This window comes from Rhinolophus sinicus, linkage group LG03 (assembly GCF_036562045.2).
Source record: "Rhinolophus sinicus isolate RSC01 linkage group LG03, ASM3656204v1, whole genome shotgun sequence".
Classification (NCBI taxonomy): domain Eukaryota; kingdom Metazoa; phylum Chordata; class Mammalia; order Chiroptera; family Rhinolophidae; genus Rhinolophus; species Rhinolophus sinicus.
The window spans coordinates 29,582,651-29,594,119 of NC_133753.1; the positions used below are offsets into that span (position 1 = coordinate 29,582,651).

Sequence of the window (11,469 nt, forward strand, 5' to 3'; positions counted from 1 at the left end):
TAAATAGTCCTATGTGGCTAGTGGCTCCCATACTGGAAAGTGCAGCCCTAGAGAAACACAAGTACACACACACCATGATAAGTGTATAGGAACATTCATGGTAACATTATTTAAAATAAAGCAAAACCAGAAACCACTCAAAGATCCACCAACAGTATTAAATAAATTGTGGCATATTATTTTTTAAATAAATGGTTACAATTCTATAACATTATAAATAAAGTCCTAAAATTTATTTGCATATTATTTGAGCAATTCTGTGATTCTGCTCAAACAACTAATAAACTGTCTTAATACAGACTAATCTCTATGGGACTGTCATCCACTCTTACTTCTCAGGCAGACCTTTGAGGGCAGTGACTTCATCCAATACTTCTCTATATCGCCCCCCAATTCAATATATAGTTTTCTCTGTGAACTAGTCAGGAAAACTGGGGCAGACAAAACTATGCTAAAGTGAATGATAATTACTTGTAGGACAAAGAAAAAACAATTCCTTACACATAAATATCATACAAATAATATAACCAATGTAAAGTAGAATTTTTAAGATGTTTAAAAATAGCAAGTTTTTTCACATTGAGTATAATACACTTATATTCTAAGTTCTAACTGTATTTGAAAATAATACAAAATTTTATCAGTAAAATTTGATAAAGACTTTGCAACAGCTTCTGTTTAAACTTTAGGGGAAAAAAACGGAGAGCGTGGGACAAGAAAATTAGATCTCTGAGAAGCCAGAGGCAGGTTATATCGCGCTAACAAACCAGGCAATGGTGCACTGGAAAGAGTACCAAAAAAATTATGAATCTGGTACTTGAGATCCAACCCTAGCCCTGACACTAAACTACCAGGGCAAGATTATTCCAATAGCCACATATCCCTGCCTCTGACCTGTGAAGGAGTGTAGATTTTTTTTTTTTTTGGAGGGGAGTTAAAAATCTTGAATCCACCTCTATGACAAAAATTCAGAAAGGCAGAAAAATAACTTTCTGAAGCTTCACTTATACTCCAAACATTACACAAAAACCAGTACCTAAATATAGGCACTCTTTATGTGCAACTAAATCCTAGTAGCACACAGCCTAGTTCAGTGCACTCACAAACGCCAGTCAATTATTTTAAATGAATGCGGTCTTAATGCCTGAAGCAACAAGCAAAATATAGAAAGCCTAGTTGTTAGGTCAAATCAAAGTATTCTAATACATTTTAAGTGACATCAAACATTTTCTGGTACAATGTAAAACCCTCAAAATATGAAACTATATTTCAACACGAAGTCTCAGTTTTTTTGATGTCAAGTTTCTGATACTATTGTGAAGCCAAAGAGTTATAACTTTTATCAAAAGAAGCATAGTTCAAAGGACAATTTAGCTTTAAATATAGTTATAATTTCTAAAATTCGGAATAACTAATTAGGTATACTAAAAACTGTCAAAAACTTGAATGAATCTCCTTAATTATTTCACATCTGTCGATTTGTCACAAAGTATTGTGCAGCCATAAAACAAGAGGGCGGGGGAGGAAGCAAATACTTATTAAGTATTTACTATGTGTCAGAGTATTTTGCTCAGTGTCTTCCAAACCTTATTTTAACCTTTTCAATCATCTTCCGAGGTGGCTACATATTATAGATAAGGAAAGTAAAGGTGTGGCAGGGAATTACTTCATGAACTTTCCAACTCAGCTGACTACATTACAACAATTATTTTCATTTCTCCTGCTGACTTTTTACCTAAAACAAAAGTAGGCAAACTAAACCCACAGGCCAAATCAAGCACACCCTGTTTTTATAAATAAAGTTTTATTAGAACATAGTCACATTCATTTGCACTTTGCACTGTAAGAGCAAAGTTGAAAACGTGCAACAAAAATGATATGGCCTACAAAGCTTAAAATATTTAGTATGTCTCCCTTTACTGAAAGTTGTCAACCCCTGCCTTAAAGGATCAAAAACATCAAGAACCTTAGTGGTCTCAAAACTTCAACGTTTAGGGTCTTTCAAAAGACAACTGTTAGCCCAAGAAGGAACTTTAAAATTATATGAGACAAAAGGCCAAATTCCTTGAATTTTTATAATGGTTAAATCATATGATAAGCCCAAATTTATAAAAATGATATAATTAAAGAGCTTGATGATAAGGTTACCGAACCCTTATTCCTCTTACACTGTCTTCTGTAGTCTGAATTGATGGAAGAAGAACCTCACAATTCACAATATTAAATATATTTAATGAAGATGCACCTTTTTACAATGCACCCACACTTTTCATTATAGCAAAACAGAGTGTTGCTTTTTCTTACAAGTACTTTATTTCATATTTTCACTTAACACATTTTGATGTAATATATTCACTGAATTGATTCTATTCTGATCAAGCCAAACATTTATCTAATTACTCAAAGATCTACATATTTTCTGGTGTGAGGAAGCCCGTTTTTGTTGTTGTTTTTAAAACTCTACTATTGTTATTCCAAGCAAAAAAATCCAATTATATTATTTTATCTTCAATCAAAATATACTTTACGATCCAAATACTTTTAAACAACTTGCTTAAATTAACCCAGAATGAAGAATGTGTGATTACAGTGACAAAAATAACATTTTCTTTCTTCATTTAGTAATTAATTTTAAACAAGAGTTTTCTAGTGGTAAAGTACAGTCTACAAACTCTAGTATAACTCTATAAACTCTAGTAAAACTCAAGAAAACTTAAGTCTACCAATATGTAAAATTTACATAATTGTTAGTGAATATCTTGACTCCTCTGACTTTATAGTTTAGTTCACAAAATCTTACATTCAATATCCTCCATTTTTAAGAACACATGTTAACGTATATTAGTCAAAAAAAAAATTCAATTTGATTTTTGTTTGAAACAACTCTCTGGAGTTATTCTCAGAAACATACAAGGCTGGTTCAACATTTGAAAATTAGTCAGTACACTAACTAATCACACAGTTAATACCATATTAACAGAATAAAGAAAAAAATCCACATGATCACCTCAATAGATACATTTGACAAATAGATACAATTCACAAAATTCAGTGTTCATTTATGATTAAACAACAACAATAACAACAAAAAACTTCTCAGCAACCTCAGAACAGAAGGAAACTTCCTTAACCTGATTCAGAGAATCTACAAAATGACCTACAGCTGACATATCTTAAAGATGAAAGATTGAAATCTTTCCCTTTAAAATTATGAACAAGGCAAGGATGTTCCCTTTCACCACTCCTATTCAACATCTCACTAGAAGTCCTAGCCAGTGCAATAAGTCAAGAAAATAAAAGCCATACAGACGAGAAAGATATAAAGATTTCTCTATTCACAGGTACATGACTGCTTAGAAAATCCAAGGAATACACACACACACACACACACACACACACACACACACACAAATTCATTATAAACTCAGGATATAAAGTCAATATACAAAAATCAATTGTATTTCTGTATCTTGGCAATAACTAATTAGAAACACAAGGTTTTTTTAATGACCACTTACAATAGAACCAAAAAATTGAAATACTTAGGCACAGATCTAATAAAATATTTACAGGAACTATATGTTGAAAATTCAAAAACACTCATGAAAGAAATCAAAGACTTAAATAAATGGAGAGAATACCATGTTCACAGATTGGAAAACTCAATTTTGTTAAGATATAAATTATCCCCAAATTGAACTATATATTAAACACAATTCCAATCAAAATCCTAGCAGAACTTTTTGTGGATATCAGCAAGCTAATTTGAAAATTTATTTGGAAAGGCAAAAGAACTAAAATACGTAAAATAATTTTGAAAAAGAATAAAGTTGGAGAACTCACACAATCTAATTTCAAGACTTATTTTAAAGCTCTAGTAATCAAAACACTGTGATATTGGCCAAGGATAGACACATAGTTCAATGGAACACAAGAGCCAAGAAATAGACCCACACAAATGTAGTCAAATGGTTTTAGAAAGAGACAAAGGCAATTCAATGGAGAATGGGTAGTCTTTTCAAGAAATGGTAATGGAACAACAAAACAAATGAAACTCAGCCTCAACCCAAACGTCTCTCTTCATACAAAAATTTATTGACAATGGGACATAAATCTAAATGTAAAATATAAAATCATAAAAGTTGTAGAAGAAAACATAGGAGAAAATCTTTGTGACTTTGACTTAGAAGAGTTCCTAGATACAATACCAAAAGTAAGATCTATAAAAGAAAATACGGATACTTTGGACTTCATCAAAATTTCAAACTTCTGTACTTCAAAAGACACTGTTAAGAGAATAGAAAAGGCAAGCCACAACTGGGAGAAAAATCTCTGCAAATCACATGTCTGACAAAGAACTATACAGAAATCTCTGAACTCGACAATAAGAAAATCCAATTTTAAAATGGGCAAAAGATTTGGACATTTCAACAAAGAAGATATATACAGTAGATGGCAAATAAGCACATGAAAAGATGCTAAACATCATTAGTCATGAGAAAAATGCAAATAAAACCACAATGAGATACTGTCACATACCTATTAGTATGACCAACATTAAAAAAGATTTACCATACCAAGTGCTGATGATGATGTAAAGTGACCGGAATACTCACACACTGCTGATGGAACTACAAAGTGGTTCAGCCTCTTTGGAAAACAGCTTTACAGCATATACAGAGGGTGCCAAAAAAAATGTATACACATTTTAAGAAAGGAAAACTGTATTGAAATTGTAATACTCACTATATACCAATAACAAAAGATGAATACAAGTCACGTTTGACTTCTACAGTGACAAGAGGTGCTCAAAGCGGTTACCATCAGTGTCCAGACCCTTCTGATTATGGCGAACTACTGCTTGAACAACGTTGACCAGTGTCCACTTGTATACATTTTTTTTGGCACCCCCAGTAGTTTCCTATGCTGCTGTAACAAATTACCACAAACTCAGTGGCTTAAAACAACACAAATTTATTACTTTACATTTCTGTTAGTTAAAATTCTGACTCAGGACTCCTGGGCTAAAATCAAGGTGTTGGCAGAGCTCCATTCTTTTCTGGGGGCTCTAAAGGTTAATCCATTTCCTAGCTTTTCCAGCTTCTACAAACCACCACATTCCTTAGCTTATGTATCCCCCTAGCCTCATCCCCCATCCTCAAAACCAAAAATTGCACGTCTCTGGCCCTGCTTCTGTTGTTACATCTTTTTATCTCACTCTACTGCTTCTCTCCTTCCCTTTTAAGGCCCTTTGTGATATACTGCATCCACCTGGATAATCCAGGATAATCTCCGTGTTTTAAAGTCGGTTGATTAGCAACCTTAACATGGAATATAATAGCTAAAACAATTTTGAAAAAGAATAAAGTTGGAGAACTCACATTATCTGATTTCAAGAGCTTATTTTGCAGATGGCTGCAACTTTAATTCACCTTTGCCGTGTAATCTAATTTATTCACAGGTTCCAGGGATTAGGACATCTCTTGTGGGCCATTATTCTGCCTACCACAGAGTTTTAATAAAGTTAAACATACACTTACCATATGACCAGCAATTCCACTTCAAAGTGCTTACCCAAGAGAAAGAAGACTTAAGTTCACACAAAAAAAGTTCACAAAGATTTATAGCAGCTTTTTTCATAATTTAAAAAAAACTGAAAATAACTCAAATGTCCTTCAATTGGTGGATGAATAAACAAACTGTGGTACATCCATACAATGGAATACTATATTCAGCAACAAAACAGAAGGAACTGCTGATACACTCAACAATATGGATGAACACTCAAATGTATTATGCTAAATGAAAGAAATCAGACTCAAAATGCTAAATACTGTATGATTTCATTATATGATATTCCAGAAAAACAACCTGCAGAGAAAGACAACAGATTAGTTGCCAGGGGTTAAGGGTGGAGGGAAGACTGACTACAAAGAGCAGCTCAAGGGAATTGTGGTGCTGGAACTGTTCTGTATCTTGATTTTGGTAGCTGCGCAGCTTTATGCATTTGTCAAAACAACTGTATAACAAAAAGAGTTCATTTCATTTCACATAAATGAAAAATAAAGTCTTTTTGAAAAAAAGAACACAAATACATCATCTCTCACTCATCAGATTGGCAGAGATTTTAAAATCTGATAATGCCAATCTGACAATTCCAAGTGTGGCAAGGATGACTCAGCTACTGTTGGCAGGAATGTAAATTGTTACAACTTTAGAGGATAATTTGGCTGCAGCTAGTAAAATTGAAAATGCACATCAACCCATAGGCCAGCAATTCCACTTACAGGTAAATTTACATTCTAGGGAAACCTTCACACATGTGCTCAAGGAGACAGGCATAGGATAGTCATTGACTATTATTGTTTGAAATATTGAAAAAACTGAAAAAAAACCCCTCCAGCAGGGGAATGAATTAATTGTGGCTAGTGGTTATTCAAACAAGAAAGGAAAAAAATGAGTAAAGGAAAGAATCAACCCCGCTGGCTACATATAGATGATTTTGAGAGGGGTAACTTACTGGTTTATTTAACAACAATGTAGAGTGGAAAAGAGCACCATACTTGGAATCTGGAGACAAGTGTTTTAGTTCCAACCCTGCCAACTAACTAGCAGTCATACTACGGACTACTTAACTCTTTTCCTGGAAAATGAAGAGGTTAGGCTATACAACCACTAAGATTATTTCTAACTCAACAATTCTATGATTCAGAAAGTATATAATTAAAAATTATATTCTAAAGCATCTATGTCAAGAAATTTTCCCCCAGAAACCCTGAAATCAGAAACTATCAGAGAAATAGAACATCTTAGTATATTGATAAATAAAATGAACCAAATTTTTTGGTATATCTTTGATGAGCTTTTTAATCAAGATCGTAATTCAGAAAACAGAAACAGTTAAATCCACTCTATTGACTTGGGTCACCCCAGGTAGAACATTTCCTGTCCCATTTTAACTCTAAAACAAGTTACTATTATTGAGGCCCTCGTCAAGTCCAGCTCTGTCTAGCCAAAAGTTATTCAAGTACATAACATTCACTTGCTTTTTTTAAAATAAAGATAAAACGATGAATTGCTTTTCGTATTTTTGCCTGTTTCAGCTATAAAGACCTTACATTACAATTTAATAGCTTCAGCCTGCTACAATAAAGATCCTTTAAAAACGTGTAATAAGCCATGTCCACGGGGATCTAGTAAAAACTATTAGTTCATAACCCAAAAACAGCTTATTTAACAATTTCATTACCACCAATACTTATATTTCAAAAAGACCAATAACCAACATATCATTTGTTCCTACTGTAGAATTTAATAGGTTATTAACTTCTGGTATAATCCAAAAGCACAATACGATCATTAAAACATGATTATTACTTTAAAAGTTAGAAATATTAACGCTTTCACATTGTCAGGAAATACAAAATTTCAAAATTCTTGTTCTAGAAGTTTTCCAAATCTAAATTCTTACAATTCTAAACAAGTACGGAGACAAAACACACACTATATACCACTTCTATAAAGCTCCCAGCTATCAGATTTTAAGTTTAGCGCCAACTGCCAACAAAAACCTTTCGACCGAAACCTAAATTCCTTACACATTACTGTATGTCAATCAACTAAACATAAGGTGAGTTATTATTATTAGGAAGTTACATAATTTGCACCAAAGATTGTTCAAAGCGCCTTTCATTAAATGCAGCTTACAACAATTTACTGGCTTCAAAGTACATCTTGAAAATTTAGAGTAAATTATCAGAAACTATTTACGAGATGAGGCTTCTCTTATTAAAAGTGGTGACAAGGAAGTAAGAACTGTTTGTTTGTTTCAAGAACGCAACCAGCCAGCTGAATACCAGGAGCTGAGTCAGGCAGAGGAACGCTGACTACATTCCGTCTTCTAAAGGAAAGTGTTCGCCCCGCCGATTTTCCCGACCTGCCCTGGAGGGACTCCTGGGAGTCCCGAACTCGGGGACCAGGCTACGGAGGACAGGCGAGACCCTGCCGCGCCCCCTGCAACTCGGCCCGGACGGACAGGAGCCCCGCCAAGGAGGGTCCCTCGCCAAGACACAGGGAGTGGGCACCGCCAGGCAGCGTTCCTTCAGGGGACAAAGGTTAAGCTCACACCCCCCGCGGCCGGCTGCCGCTCCCGCTGCCTGGGGCAGCCCGCAGAGCCGCCTCGGGTCTTGCCCGGGCCCTGCGCGCAGCGTGTGGGGGAGGGGGCAAGCCCGCCGCCCCTCCCCCGCCGCGCTCCGGGAGACCTGTTGATTAAGACCTCCACACCAAGCCGCCGCTGGTCCGCCTCTTACCTCTGCACCACAGCGGCCACCGATCCTCCCGCCGCGGCCGTTCCTAAACACTGCAGAAACGACAGCTCCCCGGCGGCACTTAAAATACCGGATAAAGAATCCAGAAACTCCCGATTCCCCACCTCACAATCCTTAGTCCCCGCCCCTGCCCCACCGCCAGTCTCCGCCGTCGCCGCCGCCAGCGACTCCACCTCGAGACCGCGCGAGACCGGCCCCCGCGGCCGCCGCGAGACCGCGCACGCGCCCCCGGGACTCTGGCGCAGCGGGCGCGCCTATCCCAGTCTCTCCTGGGCGCGCCCCGCCCGCTGCTAGGCAGAGAGGCTGGCGCGGTTCTCCCAATCCCGAGCCGGCTGGGAGAGCGGGCTCACTCATTGGTCGGCTCTACAGCTCCGAGCGGCCGGTCGCGCGCTCTTGCGCGCCTCGAAGTATAAAAGGCGACCTGCTTCGGGCTCTGAGGCACGAGAGAATTGCTTTGTGTTTGAGCCTGCTGGCTAGGATGTGTGGAGTCCGAAGTTTCCCTGAGAGGTAGTCGGGAGCCGGCTGACGTTCTCCAGTCCTTGACTCTTCTTACCTCGCTGGATGACTGTCCACTCCTGAAGAAACTCCAATTCCCCATGAGGCGATTCCTCTAGTCCTGTGAAGCACGGCACACAATCTAACACTTGTTTTAGAAAGAACCATGACATATTTAAACACCTGAACATGTGTCGCGTCCCACAGAAGAATTCTCTGCTATCGCAGAAGACTCCAAAAAGCTAGCCAGCTAGGACCGAGTTCTGAAAACACAAAGTGGACACCAAGGGCCACAGCTGTTTCACAAAACTCGAGTGAATGGACTTAGGGTTACCTGGGCCAACCCCCATCCAGTGCAAGGAAATCCACATAAACAATCTCCAGAATTCCCTAGAAACTGTTGGCTATATCCAAGATGGGGGCAAAAGGTTACTGTGTGACCTTTTCTAAGTTCTAAAATGCATAAAATAATAATTCAAGCAGCGTCCTCCAGCTGCTCAATGAATTTTTCTTTCTCTAGCTCAGGATTTCTCGACCTCAGGGTTATTGACGTTTGAACCACATTGTTGTGGGTGCTGTCCTGTGCACTGCAGGATGTTTAACAGCATCCCTGGTCTCTCTGTGGTACCCTCTAGATGCCAATAACACCACTACCCCCATTTGTGACCATCAAAAATGTCACTAGACATTGCCAAGAGTCCCGTAGGGGGCAAAGTCACCTCCAGTTAAGAACCACTGATCTAGCTGTTCAAAGAAATGGCTTCTTTAAAAAGAGTCTCTCATTACCCATACATTCCAATTGGCTGATCCCAAGCAATTTTGCGTTAACACCCCTACCTAAATGAACCCTCTAGCTACCGAGCCTTGCTTCTCCAGCTGCTTGGACTCTGTGACAGGACCGCACCCTAATAAAAAAGATCACTATCTGTGATCATCTGAGATCTGAGATAGCAGCTACTGATTTCAAAACATGTGGAAATTATTTTGTAAAGTGCTATACAAATGCTAGTTATTATTTTTATTCCCTAAAGGTATTTTCACTTTAAAAGAGGGCAGACCCTATAGCAAATAAAAAGTTTCTTCTCTGATGAAGCTTATTCTCATTCTCAGAATCCCCAAATCACTCAAATTACTGGCCTTGTATGCAAAAAACGAAGGTAGCTGGAAGAGTGGAAGATATAGAAACTGGATGTAAAGTGATTAGATTTGAGTTTTAGCTTTGGTGCTAACTGGTTCTGTGATTTAGATGTGTGACTCAGGTCTCCCGGGGCCTAAATTTTCTCATCTGTAACAGGTTAACTACGTTTTTAATTTTTTTTCTAGTTTTAAGATTCTGGTAGCCTCTTCATGTGAAATCTAACATGATAGCATGGGGAGTTTAAAAATATGATATGCATCCCAAAATAGAATGAAATAGGATAGGTCATCTGTAGCTTAACACCCCCCCCCCCCCCCCTCAGAAGAGTTGTTCATTCTTGTCACAAAGTAGTTCACCAACTGAGTCACCCTGGTAAATTTGTAACTAAGTATTTTGGGCGAGTAGTGAAAGCCACACTGTAAAATCAAGTGTAGGGTAGAGAGTAACCATAGTAAATATGCTTCCTCCTTCCTCATCTTGGCATATACTTAACCCATCATCTGCCAGTAGCCTCTATTACATGTTTACCGGTATGTAATACAATGTTGTGTTATTTCATTAAAGGCTTGAGGGAAACATATTAATATTGTGTTTCAGCCATTTGCAACAGGTCTGAAATCTCAGTTTTCAAGAGTATGCCATTTACTATTATATGTGAAATCCTTAAGGCTATTCTATCCCTTTGGTTTTATCATCTCTATGTACTAGTGAAAGCCAAAGATTTCATAACTGAATTGATAGCCTAATCATTGATAATTATATGAACCAGATGATCAGAAATAATGTAAATTAAAAGAAGAATACTGACTGATTCAGGTATAAGTTATGAAACAAGTTAGTAAGTACATTAATTATTAAGTATTTAAATTTTTTTAAATACCAAAAAGACAAAAAGCAAATCAACAAACCATGAACTTTTCTAATTTAATTGGGCTTAGTTATTATTATTATTTTGATGTTTTGTAGCACTTCTTAACCTTTCATAACTCTAGCTGAAATGATTTTGTCCCTAAGCTAAGAACATTATGCAGTTTTGCCATGTGGAATGGGAGGTCCCACTGTCTGCGGTTAGCATCAGTAACCATCCATACAGGCCAGTATCATTCAACTCAATTAACATTAGTATATAGTCACGCATTAATTCAAAAAAATAATATACTGAGTATATTATGTGCTTAGTACTATGTGCTTAGTACTATGCTGCAGGGAACTGAAACATGTGGCAATCCCTATCCTGGAGGAATTAAGTAAGGTGGGGAAAGGACAAGATGAGACAAGTCCATACAACTAAAATATAATACAGTAAATGAAAATGAGGTGCTCTGTGGACTCAAAGAAAGGTAAAGTCTTATACTAGGAGAAGCTTTACTATCTAATGAGGAAGGAGAGGGAGAGGGACAGAGAATAAACTATTACGAAAATACCCACAATAAAAGGAAAACCAAGATATTATGCACGGCTGTAAAAGATAGACATAAAACTTTTTGTCAGTTTGAATGACTGAGGGGT

General features: G+C 37.3%; 1 protein-coding gene across 5 annotated transcripts in view; it reads right to left on the reverse strand.

The window, feature by feature from the left end:
- The window catches only part of PALS1 (protein associated with LIN7 1, MAGUK p55 family member), a 76,301-nt gene extending 67,788 nt beyond the window's left edge, over window positions 1-8,513 (reverse strand). Inside the window, exon 1 of one of the 5 annotated variants that reach the window (XM_019733672.2) lies at window positions 8,310-8,513. The gene's annotated coding sequence lies outside the window, so the exon portion shown is untranslated. The remainder of the gene's footprint in view (window positions 1-8,309) is intronic. The other 4 variants (XM_074327325.1, XM_019733668.2, XM_074327327.1 and 1 more) reach the window with 4 other exon arrangements.
- Between the last annotated feature and the right edge of the window lie 2,956 nt (window positions 8,514-11,469).